At 34.4% G+C, this 14,987-nt stretch overlaps 1 pseudogene; it reads left to right on the plus strand.

Moving 5' to 3' along the window:
* The first annotated feature begins 4,884 nt into the window (after positions 1-4,884).
* Positions 4,885-5,003, plus strand: LOC118609448 (annotated as a pseudogene).
* Positions 5,004-14,987: the final 9,984 nt, after the last annotated feature.

A 14,987-nucleotide genomic window follows, 5' to 3' on the forward strand; every position in this document is an offset into this window, starting at 1 on the left:
ACCATGGGACATGTGGACTTAAAGGTGCTATCAGTTCCCTATCTGTGAGTGGATACAGATTACAGCTATCAATTATTAAATTTTCAAACAAACATTTCCTCAAGGCCAGCTTTTGAACTTTTGAGAAGTGACTGCTACTTTCCCACCTTCTTGCTTCCTAAGAAATATCATAGCTTCAGCATGCCATGTGGATGAAGTCTATCTAGAAGTCCTCAAAACCCTGCTGTAGGTTCTCTTTCTCACCCTGAACTCTCAGCTTAGGAAGGCACATCCATGTGTATGTTTTTAATTATTTTCTATCCTCCAAGGACTTCAAACTGTATTCCTGCTTAGAAATCTTCTCTGATCACCATGGTATTATCTGTTCAACTGCTTTTTCAATTCTTGTATATGAATGCCTTAAAGGGATCATGCTTATGATGCAATCCAAAAGTCGTTATGATCCTCCCATCAAATCTTGGTCGATCTCTGTATTCTGAGTGAGTTGGATTATTATACACTCAGTATAACATGCAATTGCACAAGTCAGAATTCTAGAAGCCATCTTTTGGGGATCCTTTTATTTAATGGTCCTCACATCATAATTGATTACCAGGTCCTACTTCTTTCCTTCTAAATACATATTGAATATGAGTGCTTTTCTCTATCCCCATTATCTATATCTATATCCAAGCTCCTGCCATTTTTGGCTGGAGCTGCTGCAACAGCTTCTAGCTGCTTTCTTATAATATTTTTTGCATATACACACTCCCCCTTGCAATTGCTTCTGTACGTTGGAATCAATCGGATCATTTTAAAGTTCTAATAGAAATATATTAATTCTATGTTTAAAATACTTTACGTTCTTTCCTGTTCTTCTAAAAAAAGGATAGGAAACATATCTAAGAATAGCTACTCATCCTCATATATCTGACACAAGCCATACTATCTATTCATTACTTTACTCCGGCCATAGAGTCCTCATTCCCATATTTCCTCCTGCTTTCTTGTCAACAAATGAATTTTTCCTGCTTCCTTAAATGATCTTCACTGTTTGGCTAGTTAACTCCTGCTTGTCTTTTCATCTCAAAACCGAGAAATTTCCTAGGGAAGTCTTGGCAACCCCTTCGCCAAAATAGTTTAGGCTCTCCCAGTTATGTAACATTCAGAGCACCCTACGTTTTATCATGACACATTAAATTTATACTTATATATTTTAACACTAATATATTTTTCAATATTTATATCATAGATTGGAAACTTGATGAGGTCAGGGTCCCCAGTAGTTTTTCTAAATTATTGATTATGTCAATTAACAGTTAATTCACAGATCCTTCTGAGGAATATATATATTTAACCTGTGGCATAGAAAAGATTTTTATTGGGCACTCGGAAATTTTTAAGTTTGGTTTCTTTTCTGTCTTAGAATAGTTGCAAAATGCCATCAAGCACAATGAATTTTGAGCTATAAATCTCACATTGCAGGTAAAGTCGCATGCATTATTGGGTCATGCAGTTATAATTGTCTCACGTTTATATTACCTTATGATTTTTTTTCATTTATTTCATTTAAATCTGGTATGATATGCAAAGCAGGAACAGTAAGGTAAACCTCAATGATCAAAGAAACCACTTGTATCAATGCAAAAGATTCATTATTTTGTGTTAGAAATACGGATGTTGACTCCACCATTTATTCTACCCCTGTATCTTTAACATGTTTTCACTTGGACTAAACAAATTAACTGCAAAATCTGTTTTTACTAGGTTCTCATTGAGCAACAAGAGTGTATTTAAAATTACACATGAATAGCTCAGGTGCTTAGTTATCTGTTTTTGGTGCCTGAAGATGGATGCCTTAAGAATCTTTAGTCATTAATATCAACCCTGAAAACACTAAGGGTAAAAAGCCCAGTGTAATATATATCTTAAGATGCTCCACTTGTAATGATTGCATTGTTCTTTTAAGGCTTCATTTATTCTTGACAGAAACAATTATGTGAAGTAATTATATCTAAAGTCAGACAGTGTGCAGTGTTCAATTTGGAAGGTAAAGAGCATTGTTTGACTGTTGTTACCAGGCACATTCCTGATAGAGAACAAATGCTTACATCAATAGGAATCATGCACTTTGTAATTTATTCTTTTATTCGCATATGCTGTTATCATAATAAGTGCCAGGTTAACCATCTTAAACACAGGGACAAAATTACCAGAATAACATCAATGGGGGAAAGCAATATAGACGCAGCTCATCAGTATTTCACTTGCATGGCTTATTTTATAGGGCTCTTTTTCCTTGCGTGACCAAATGTTGCATAATTGACCAGACAGAATTATTCCACAGGACATCCAAACAAGATTGAAAGACCAGTGTCCTTGGTGAATAAACTGGATGATACTTAGAATTTTAAATAGTTAATTTGATCAGATCGTGGAAATTAAATGAGGTACTCCTTAAATATATTATGTCTTTTCTCAGAAACAAGTCTCATTTTTAAAAATATATAATTGGACCCAGATTGTTACCTACATTAATACATAGTTCCCTTGTAGTTTGAAAGTTTACAAATTCTCCAAAGTCGTCTAAATTATAACCAGCCAAACTGACATATTTGTCCTTTGCTTACATCTAAATAGCTCTGCGTGTGATGCAAATTTATTGAACAATTTATGGTGAGGGAGAGCATATAAACATGGAAATCTCAGTTAAGATCCCAATAAATACCCATTCTATACTAAAACTATTAACATAATGATCAAAAATAGTATTGTTGCCATTTGGGGGTGATTTGAACTCCGGCATCACCCCAGTGGCAATGGGAAGTGCAAGCAAGTCACAATTTTTCTCTGTTCTTCCCCACTAATGCAGCAAAAATTACAGGTCAGCGAGATTTAGAAAAAGTAATATTTATTAAAAAGTATATTTTAGAAGAAGACATCCATCCTAAGGAAGGCCATAGCCCTGTGGAAGTTAGGGGGTGAAAAGCTAAAAGTGCGTTCCACGGGAGGAGCAGATTCTCAGTGAGAGAGCCATGATAGAGCAGAAGTGGGAAGGCCAGTATTCTGTTAGGACTGCGATGGGTGGTTACAGATGCCTTCTTAGGTGAGTGGCACATGAGGTCATTTCGATCGACACGTGGCTGCTATAGAGTTCTTTGCCTAGTGCACATATGCTTACCCAGAATTCAATCTGATATAATTAGATTCATGAACTTTCAAGCATAAACATGGGATTATAATGATGGTATAATGAGGCGGAGGTTGTGGGCAGGTTAGGGTAGTACCTTTTGTGCCTTATGTCTGTGGCTGGATTAAATCAGATATAGATATGGCCCTCCTGTCCTTTGTCTCTGGGGATGCTAGAACGGTTTTTTAACTACCAGTAGGGTGTTCTTTGGGTGGTCTCTGGGCTAGGCTTCTGTTTCTTTGTTCCTCTGTCTCTCATGTCTGACTAATTACCTAACAGTATCAATGAAGTAAATTTTCATTTTTTTTTTTAACTTAGAGATTTTACTACTACCTTAAAAAGCAAACAATGCTATCCCTCTTGAAGGAATAGGGTTACTCAAAGAAGCTGAAAAAGAAATGGAAGAGGAAAGGTAAAACTAGAAGATATTAGACGAGAGAAAGCTAGATAAGAGAGCAGATAACATTTCGAAAATCATATTAACAAACTAGAGAAAAAAACATGTTAAAAATTTAATAGAATATTTTTTTTCTGGAATTGAAAAAGCATACTTGAAACTATAGGTTAAAAATGCACGTAGTGTTGTACCAACAGTTTCATCATGGTTATTCCTCAGATATATTTTAGTGAAACCTGTGAACTTCAAGTTAAAGAATTCCCAGAAAGAAAAAGAAAGTGAAAGCCAGAAAGGGAAACAAAACAAAGCAAAACAAAACAAAAAATAAAGCAAACATGATAAAAAACAAGTGAATGACACTAACTGCCCAGAATTAGTGAAGACCCCACAGGTCTTTGTTCCGAGAGATAGCCCACCAATCTCAAGTAGTGTTTTCTCACAACTTCTGAGTTACCCGCAAATAGGAGGTTCCCCACGACCCCCTTCTCAGATTTGAGCCTTTGCTTAAACTGCTCATAGAACTCAGGAAAACAGTTTACTTACTGTTAATGATTTATTACAAAGGCTATGAAGGAATGGATGAGGAGAGATGAAGGATGAGGTGTGAAAAAAAGTTTTGTACACAAGTGTTTGTGCCCCTGTGGAGCCTGGGTGGCCACCTTCCTGGTACTTAGATGTACCATTGTTCACCTACAAGGAAGACTTCCAAACCCCATACTTCGGGGAGTTTTATGGAGGCTTCATTACCTAGACAGGATTAATTAAGTATTTGGCCATTGGCAATTAATTTGGCCTCCAACTCCTTTCCCCTTCCCAGAGATCAGGGGTTTGTTGTCCAGGCAGCCAGCCCCTACCCTGTGGTTATCTAGGGGCTTTGGAAAACTCATCTTTTTAACATAGACTCAGCTGTCCTTGAAAGAAGCTTTCTATAAATAACAGAAGACATTCCTTTTAACACTTTTTGCTCTGGAGCTATTTCAGGAATTGAGGACAAAAGATCCAGTATTATAACAAAAGATACTCCCACTGCTCTTATTATTTAGGAAATCACACAGGTTTTAGGAGTTCCATGCCTTAAATGGGAGGAAGACCAAATATATATTTATTATAAATCACAATACCACACACAAAAACTGACAAATATTTAACAAAAATAGAAATGTCCAGTAAATTAAATGCAAAATTCTTAAGTAAAATAATAGGAAATAAATGTTAGCAATACCTTAAAAAATAAAGTTGTCAAATTAGAATTTATTGGTTAAAAAAACCCACTAAATTTGATAAATTTCAAATATATATCTAACTTAAAAACACTCAGGTCTATGGCCATGCTACCCTGAACAAGCCCGATCCTATTTGATCTTGGAAGCTAAGCAGGGTCAGGCCTGGTTAGTAGCTGGATGGGAAACCACCTAGGAAGACCAGGTGCTATAGGCATAAAAAATATATATTAAAAAAAAAACACTCAGGAAATAGGAATAACTGATTTTTCTTGACATAGAAGTCTTTAACTTGCTGCCATGCAGAAGCACAGAACATGTATAGTCTGAATAGGTCACCGAGTTGGTGATTTGTAAATATTTCTAGACTTTCATAAAAAGGAAATCATGCAGTATGCAGTCATTTTTTTTTTTTCAGTTAGCGCAATTATTTTGAGATTCATCCATTTTGTAGCATGCATCAATACTTATTCCATTTTCTTGCCAAGTAATATTCTATTGTATGGATATATTATAATTTGTTCATTTTTTTTTTTACCCGTCGATGGACACTTTTTCCCTAGTTTTTATCTTTATTTAGTTTGTTAACATGGCAAATTACATCGATCAGTTATTATATCGGAACTTAAAAAAGGCAAAGTGAATCTATATTTTATGATGCCCTTTTTATGAAACTTAAGACAATGCAATTAATTTATAGTACAAGAAAAGTAGTTCATTGGATATGGGGGACCGTGGGTTGGGGTGGGGGAGGAGGAAGAAGGAAGGATTATAAAGGGACACGAGGAAACTTTGGAAAAAAATGGTTATGTTCATTTTCTTTATTGTGGCAGTGGTTTCACAGATGCCTACACTTGTCAAAACATATAAAATTGTACACTCTACATGTGGTTTATTATACCTACTTATATCTCAGCAACTCTGTTAAAAAAAAGAAAAGAGAGAGAGAGAGAAATAAAACTTATTCCTTAACCGAAGCTTGTCGATGTCATCTGAATTCCTTTTTAAGCATATCTGCATTGATGAAGATGCCTAGGATCATCCTCATTTAAAAGTTTTCCCTCTCAATAAATAAGCCAAAGTCCTTGGTGACATCATCAAAGACACCAAGTTCTCTGATCTGTCAGGTCTAATGCCTGTCCTCTAAATCCTGAAAGTAATGGCTAAATGAATTATAGTGCTTTGTTTTGCAATAAATTGATTTTAATTTAATTCATTTTAAGAGGAAGGCATTTTTACCTTGTCAAATTTTTTTTTCAAATCTTTTTGTATTCACCTGTTTATTAAAGTTCACTATCTCCCTTTGGTTTATTTTCATCTGCAATAAATATTAATTGTTGATAATGAAGATTTAATGTATATCATCTTTTCTGTTCAGGAAGATGGACTTCTTAATACATGTTTTTACTTAATAAATACTATTTCCAATATATCAACAATAAACATTCATTTTACATAGTAAGCACATACTAAGTACTTTTTTCATAGTTAAAGTAAAATCAGAATTCCACGATCAACTCTAATGATTCTGGAATGTATATAAGAAAAAAATATATGTGATGTTGCATTAATCAATGATATTTCTTTAGTTACATCTTAGTTTTCTGAAAATTTATACCATGAAAAACTTTTTTGTAATACAAATGTATTTTCAGTCAATCCAATGAAAAAGAGGGTGTGTTTCTTGTTGAAAAAGTTAAATATGTTAAATGAAATAATATATAAAAAAGATTACAGTGCAAATGGATAAAATGATTAACATAACAAGGAGAGAGGTCGAGGTCATAGACAGATTAGAAATCTAGAAAGAACTGGCAATTGGCTAATATTCTTGTATACAAGTCCTGCTGATGTCCAAAGTGATATCAAAGGCCTATAGTTTTTTTTTATAGTTTTTTTACCCACGGCCTTAAAGTTTTTTGATCTTAGTATTTCCAGTGTCATTTATTTCCCTTCAACTCATGACCCTACAGGGACTCAGTCACCAACCAGATTAGCTTATCTCAGAAATAATACATTCAGACATTTCAATATCTAACCACTTCCTCTTTTCCTTCTAGCTCTTTCATTTAACTACTCTGACCTCAACAAGATTTCTGTTTCAGCTCCAGCCTGTATTCAATTCTCTTGTGAGTGTAGTCAGCAATTTGTTTCATTGCTTTTTCAATCTAACTTTCTTACAACTCTTCAGTTTTGAAGGAATCCAAATGTCTGCCTTGTTTGGCTTATACTCAGGGGTTAAACAGTGCTAGTGAAAATTTAACAGCTCCATATGGTGCATGTGCAACAATTCTACAGTTTCAATTATTTTATTCTCTTTTTTGCTCTCTCTCCCATATCCTATAGCTATTTCAGACATCTTCTCCTTTCCTTAAAAACCATTGCCTTACCTCACCACCTGAATCTCGTTCTCACTCAGTAGATAGTTTCAGCACTCGCTGCACTGCAAAAATAGTAACAGTCAGAGAAGCATACCCTAAAAGTCTTGCAACTAATTTCAAAAATTCAAAGTCATTGGTATTAGCATTCTCCCTCCCTACCTCCTTATTTTCAGATGAAGTGGAAACATTTGTACTCGCCTCTTAGCTTCATATTGTTATCTGTACTCCAGATGCTGTCTTCTTTCATTTTCTTAAGAAAATGCCTCTGTGCATTCTCAAGTTCAGTCTCACTCTGTCTCACTCTCCTCTCCTCCCCTCTCTCTTCTCCTCTCCTCTGCAAGCTTTCACTCTCTCCTCTTTTGATAAGGTTTTGTTACCCCTATCACTTAAGCACACATTTCTTAATTACGAATTGATCTCTTCCTTTCCTGTCTTCATTCTGCATACACTTCACTTTTTAAACTTAACCTCTAACGATTTCCCTTTCATTGTCATTACTCCAATAGAGACTGTCTTAATCTGGACTCTCACTGACCACAATGTCATTAGTCAAATTATAATATTTTATTCTTTATCATATTTGAGCTCTAACAACACTAAAATATTGTTCACCTGTTTCTCTTTTTGAAACTTTTCTTTACATACAAGATTTGCCTGAATATTTCTGCTACTGTTCTAGCTGTGCTTATTTGGTCACCTTTTTGCAGTTTTCTGCCTCTTCCACTTTCACATTTTTTGAGGTTTCTTTGGCGTATAACCTTGTAGCATTTTCTTTTCGCTCTGTAAACTCCCCTAGATGAATGTCATCCAAGTCCTGATTCCCATTACCATCTATATGATGATCACTAACCTCCAACTCAGAGGACTTACCTCTCTCCTGAACCATTTCTATACGGCTATTAAACTTGTCCATAATTACAAAACTAAAATTATCCAAATTAACTATTTATCATTTCTGTCATATTCAACCATAATAAAGAATCATAACACCATATACCCTGTTGCCCCAGAATAAAACCAATTTAGTTATGAATTTTCTCTTTCCCATCACATTCAGTCTTCAAGTCGTATTAACCACATGTTCTAATTTTCTCTTAGTTCCATCTAATTTTCTATCTTTCCACATTCCTGAGATTCATATTTCCAATGCTTCTCAGCCCGCCCCCGCCCTAACTGTTACACAGAATCTCTATTTTATCTTGCCTCATTTTCCTGCTTGTTAGTGGTCAGATGACCTAATCTGAAATCGGACTAATTTTGGGATTGAATCCTGCTTCTCCTACGTATGCGTTTGTGTGACCCTGGGAGTTAGTCTTCACCACTTTGTTTTGTTCTCACCCGTAAATGTAAATAGTGATGTTCATTTTATCATGGAGCTGTTAGGAGGTTATGTGAGATAAAAACCTTATGAAAATACCCAAATCCCAACTGTTAAAAAATTGGTCAACAAATGCTACCTCTTAGAAACATTTTATTATTATATTAAAATAGAAATTTCTCCGTGCTGTTTCCCTGCTGACATTGGATACTGGCTTCTATTATACTTAGGTAAAATTTCTAACTCCTTCGTATACCTAAAAATGTCCTGAATTCTGCTAGGACTTTTTAGCTCTCTACTTTCACACCTGAGGCCTATCCCATTCATAGCCACAGTGCATTTCTCTCTAACCCAAATAGAACAAGATAAACTGTTTTAGGCAGAAGCGATGACCAAGGCCCTTCAGTTAGGAAACAGCATGGCAATATAAAGAACCAGAAAGGAGGCTGGCATGGCTCAAGTGAAGTGAGTGAGTGAGAAGAGTAGTAAAGATTTTATCAGGTTGATGGGAAGGTTCCATATCACTAGTAACTTTATACACCAGGAATTCTCAACCTTGGTGCTATTGACACATTGGATCAGATAATTATTTGTGGTGAGGTGCTTCCCAGTGTGTTTTGGATATTTTAGAGGCATCCTTGGCCTCTACCCACTGGTAATCAGTAGCAGTCTTCCAGTTTTGACAATCAAAAATGTCTCCAGGTATTACTAAATATTCCCTGGGGGCAAATTCACCCTTAGTTGAGAACTACTGTTACAGGCTAAGGAGCATGCATTTTTTAATTTAGATGGAGAACAAACAAAAAGGCTGTGAAAGATTCTGAGGAGTAGTGTGTCACGTTCTGATTTACATTTTCTGAAGACCACTTTGACAATGAGGTTGGAGAAGCCGTTTACATAAAATTGTACCCCTCCAGATCGATAATAAGATTTCCAATAAGATTGATAATAAGGTGATTTACTGTGAAGTAGGAGCTATATCTTTAATTAGTAAGAAGACTATCAAGGAAGTTGCCCCAAAGTTAATAGACAACAGCATAAAGATAAAATAAGAACACCCTAGTAGTTTGCAGGAGGCTCAAAAGGAGAGAGAAGAGAGATTTTCAAAGAGGACAGATGAATATTTATCTGGAAACAGCAGTGGGGAGGATGGAGAATACCATCTTTCTATGGAGGTACCAAGGTGCCAAGGGACGGAGCAGCCTGCAGTAGAGAAGGCTGACCAGAAATCAAGGGAATGGATAATGCTTGCTACCAACGTTATGTAAATGTTGACTGTGTGTAGTTTGTTTACATTAAATTGATATTGCTGTAAGTACAGTGAAAAAACAGGAAGTTCACAAGGGGAAGGCATATCAGTGATTTAGAGCAGTACATACATTAGTCTGGATATGTCGTTCTCCCAAGAGAAACCTTTTCTGGCTTTGGATGTTCTTAGGAAAAAAAATCAAATTACCTGACAAAACTTGTAAGTCTTGAATATGCTTATGAGTCCTCCTACCTCCCTAGCTTCCTGTCCTTCTAAAGGTGCCCTAGAACCATCGCGTGTTTTCAGTTTCCCCGGGGCTTATTCATTTTACCTTCCTTCTTCTCTCCTCTCCTTTCCTTTCCTTCCTTCCTTCCTTCCTTCCTTCCTTCCTTCCTTCCTTCCTTCCTTCCTTCCTTCCTTCTCTCTCTCTCATTCTCTCTCTCTCTCTCCATTCCCCACTTCCTGCCTTTATTTGCAATGGTCATCTACTTTCCAATGAATATTTAACAGAGAAAGGGTAAAATTTAGAGAAAGCAAACAGGAAATAAAGAGGGAAGAAAACTGATAAAAAGGGAGGAGGAAATGATGGAGTTTATAAAACCTTTTATATTGTTTTTTAGGCCTGTTAGCATTTTTCATTTTGATTTACAGTCATGTTTGTAGTCTTTATTTATTAAAAAAAAAATTATTAAATACTTTTTAGCTCAAATATACTCCTAGTATGATTCAGTGCTCAGGATAAAACAACGAAATAGAGAGAGTGAGAGTGAAGGGGGGAGAGACCAGAGAAGAGAAAAGAAGAGAAGGGAAGAGGAAAAGGAGAAGAGAGATGGGCGAATATAGTGAGTGAATGAGGTTACACGGGGAGAGAGGGTGGGAGCAAAGGAGGAAAGAAGGAAAGGAAAGAGAATCAACGTGGAGCTTTCATTTTAGCTGAAGAGGGGCGTATTAAATTAAAGAGTACATTACATTAGATAATAAAAAAGGCAAAAAGGGAAGATGGTGAGTTAATGGGTATGGGGTTTTTCAAATATCAAAAATCCCAATGGCAAGTAATGCTTGAGAATGGGAACATGGATCTGTCAGCCTTTCAAGTTGCCAGGGGCCCAGCCTTTTTGGAGGCAAGATTGTGTAGGGGATGGAGGGTGAGCTAGCACAAGACTGGAGCATCCTGTGAAGGTCAGAGAGCCACAACATGCAGGAGAGCGGTTGATAAGGGAAAAAATGAGCATGGGTTTAAAAGCAGAGCTGATACAAAGACTTTTGTAGTCAATAGAGGCTCAGATTAGTATCCGTTCTTTCCATTCATAGTTTTTATTAAAATTTGGAATTACACACTCATGTATGTATGTATGTATGTATGTATGTATGTATATTTAAGTTGTTACCTTTACTGTCGTGAATTAGTTTGATTCCACCACTAGGCCAAATCCCCATTAGTTTAAGACTCGATCTCTTTACACAACTTTTGCATTCCCAGTACCCAGCAGAGTACCTGGAATTAAAAAGGTTCTTCCCTGAAAATTGTTACTAAATAACAGTACTTAAGGTGATGGGAATATCTAAAATGAAACTATTTATTTTAAGTTAATTTTAGATGATATAATGTTTGTCATAATTTGGACATTTTACATATGCTCATGAAAACTGCAGAGAATGTGTTATTTACCCCTTTTATATGGATTAGATTAATAAAAATTAAGCAGATCATTTAAGGTTATATATCTAGACTATTAAAATGGCCAGAATTTAACTAAAGTCTCAGCTCCAGCATCTGCACTCATTCCAGTATATCCCAGTGCCCCTTAGTATTGATAGGAGTTTGCTTTCAGAAACCTGTCGTGATATTTAAATTTGTCCTACTCATATCCTTTTTATGTATTTTCTCTCGAGATCTCTCTCTAGTGTATTTGAAATAACTTTAAGTTCAATTGGCACATGAGAATCAAAGCTAAGAGTATAAACAAAAAGTGCTGGTTACTATAAGAATAGGTATACTAGAATATGACTTTGAGAATACATAATAAAATCATAGAACTCATTTATTAACTAAGGATTTTATGCACATGCACACTGTTTCCCTTTCTTATACTTGGTAGTTTTTTTTTTAATTCTATTAGGAATTGATATTGATAATCTGTCATAATTTTCGCCTGAAAACATCTTTTTTATTGTTCTCGATTTTATTGCCTTTGGACTTAACATTTCCTCTCTGAATATCTGGTCCATTATTTTATTAAGTATTGATATCATTCTATCAAGTTATTTGAGATCACTCTTTTTTAACTTTTAAAAATAATCAATATAGCATTTGTTCTCCTGTCTTCCTTGTCTCGCTAGATCCAGAGATTTAAAAAATATATATTTTAAGTGGTTTAGTAAGTAGGTTGGCTAATACTTTTAAAAACCTAGTACATAATCCATCCATCACTGATTTGCTATGTATGACACCCTTCATGCAAACATCTCAGAATACTTTCCTGTTATTACTATATAACAGAATATAGAATTAAATGACAAGTTGCAATCAATAAGTCTAGACTTGATTTAAACTTAGCCAACTTTTTGTATCAATAAATATGAAAGAGGAAAGATAACAAAAACTAAAAGCGAAGATGAGAACGAGATTATTTATCATCCAAAACCATAAAAGCACAAGATTGGGATCCAGCAAAAATTTGCTTGGGTGTGTGTGTGTGTGTGTGTGTGTGTGTGTGTGTGTGTGTGTGTGTCTTTCCCAAACGTAATTGAAAAATTATATGCAACAAATTATTTTCTTTCTTGGATGATCATTTAGAAAACAAATGAAAGTTATTTTTATGCTACGTTTTTAATCAAATCATTGAAAATACAAAACCCTTAAAGTACATGGAAAGATGTTCTACATCTTTCATTTTATCCAATGATGTAAGGTTTTGCCTCTTTTGAATGGGAAAAATAACTTCTATCTCCTAGACATTCTTTTGGAAATGGTTTGGCAGTTTTCAGTGACTTTTTAATGTATGCCTATACAATTATATTGTCATCAGGGACCTATAGAAAAAAATTTTCAGAGAAACATGAAGACATGTCAAAAACAGTCATCGGCTTCAAGTAGTAAATTTTTGCCCAAATGTTTTATAAGGTTAAAAAAAGAGAGAGAGGAACTCCAGAATAGGCAGACTTATTTTTCTCCTTCAAATTGATTAATCATTCTTTCTTACCTGTCAATAGTGAATAGATCCAACATAAAGCATTACTTTTAAAAGAACCATAAAAGATGTTTAACTTTTCATATGTTTTTCTTTCTTGAAAGCTAATATTGCTGACTTATTTTGGTCCCTTCAAATATACTTTAAAAATAGGATTCATTATTTGTAGTAGCTCAGGCATCAACAAGGACAACCACTTTAAAGCAATTTGTTTTTGACTACAAGTGCAAGTAGACTAGGGAATGGACCGGACAATCTGGACTTTGTCGTGGTATCCAGCTTAGGGCTGCACTTATATTGAATAATTATTTAATTTAACAGGACTCAATGATACATAATGTATACCCTGACAAGAAAAGATAACAAAATTTTTTGTTATTTGTTCTGAAATCCTTTTTTCTCAAGTTTCTCTGTCCTCTGAATTCCTCATATGTCTCTTTTTAACTCTTTACTGTGAATTTACTTAATACAGCATCACAGTAGGAAAGACCACTGATGAAAATGAGCTTTGGGTTAATATTCCAACCTGCTAGACTTAATAACAGATTTCTATACTATTGACTTGAAGAGTGGGTACATGTGCGAAGTATCTAACTTGCAAAGGTGCTGTTTTCCCAAGAAAGTACATTAAGATTTGCAAGCATCTAGTTGTGTATAGACTGTATTTAAAAACTATGGATTAAATTAGAATCACAATTATTCATCTTTGTACATATTCTGCATGTCCTGTTTTATTCTTCCACACTTTCATACTAATTTTTCTGGTTTTTTTGGGGGGTCACTACCAAATTTTATTCTCATTTCCAAATACTTTTCTTTCTCTTTTTTTAAAATTTTATCTGTGCGTATGAAACATTTATATAAGAATATTTGAATTAAATCTGAACCTAATAATCTTTATAGGGTATAAAACATAACACAGGAAATATGCTTCAAATTTAACCAGTAGAAATTTATTTTCTTCATATTATAGTCATGTTTCATGAATTATTTAATTATAGTAAAGGAGAATAAAAGGAATTGATTAAACTGCCAGTGAATGTATATATATTTTCATTTGATAAGGGCTTTGAGAAACCAAAAAAAATTATCTTTTTCTCTTGAATAATATTGCCTTAGTAGCTTGGTGATATGATAAAGAACATGAGTTTTTAGTTCAAGTTCCTATGGCATTATAACTTATGCAGTTTAGGTTTTCCTGGTTTTTGTTGTTGTTGTTGTTGTTGTTGTTGTTGTTTTGCTGGGTTATATTTTCACCATTTTAAAATGACACAGTTGGCCGAGATTATTTCTAAGTTCATAACTAAGAGTCTATGATCCTTCTGTTTTTTTTCTTTTTTTTTTCATTATAACAATATGTTTTTACCATTATTTCTTTTAGGTCATTTGGATAATCTTTTGTCTACATAATTTCAAAGATGTATAACTTGCACTTAGGAAATACAAATATGGCTTACACATTTAATTTGGTAATGCATTAAATATTATGGATTTCATTTTGCCACAATTTTATTTCCAAAACTCCATTACTTGGTGTCAGTTTTTGCTTTATTACTTAACTATATGCTTTCTATCACAGAGTTGGAATAATTATTTTTGAAATAGTACTATCGAAAGGATAAAACCATAATCAACCCTGTTCTTTCTTTTTTTTCAAAAATGGTATATTGCTCATGATTCAGAAAGAATTGTAATAAAGTTGAATATTGTTTTTTCTATTAGTTAATTCCCTCGTGTCCATTCGTCCATATCTCTGAAATTCATAACAGTGGCAATGAGGAATCACTGAAGTTGAAAGCTAACTAAAGGGTAAGAGTATAAGTAACATTATGTTTTGAATTAATTTTATATAATAGAGCATTGTGACATTTGTATAAAAGTTCAGAGAGAAATGTAGGCTATGACTTCATTGAGAATTTATTTTTAAGACTCTTAGATAGTTCAGCAGAGAATTCAGACCTGGAATTCAAAGGGCAGAACAGACCTATTAAGTAATACTGTTCATCCTATAAAGCCAAAGAGAAAGGGTAAGAAGATATAATCACTCATTGTCTGAAAGCTG

This window comes from Rousettus aegyptiacus, unplaced genomic scaffold (assembly GCF_014176215.1).
Source record: "Rousettus aegyptiacus isolate mRouAeg1 unplaced genomic scaffold, mRouAeg1.p scaffold_m13_p_11, whole genome shotgun sequence".
NCBI classification, from domain to species: Eukaryota; Metazoa; Chordata; class Mammalia; order Chiroptera; family Pteropodidae; genus Rousettus; species Rousettus aegyptiacus.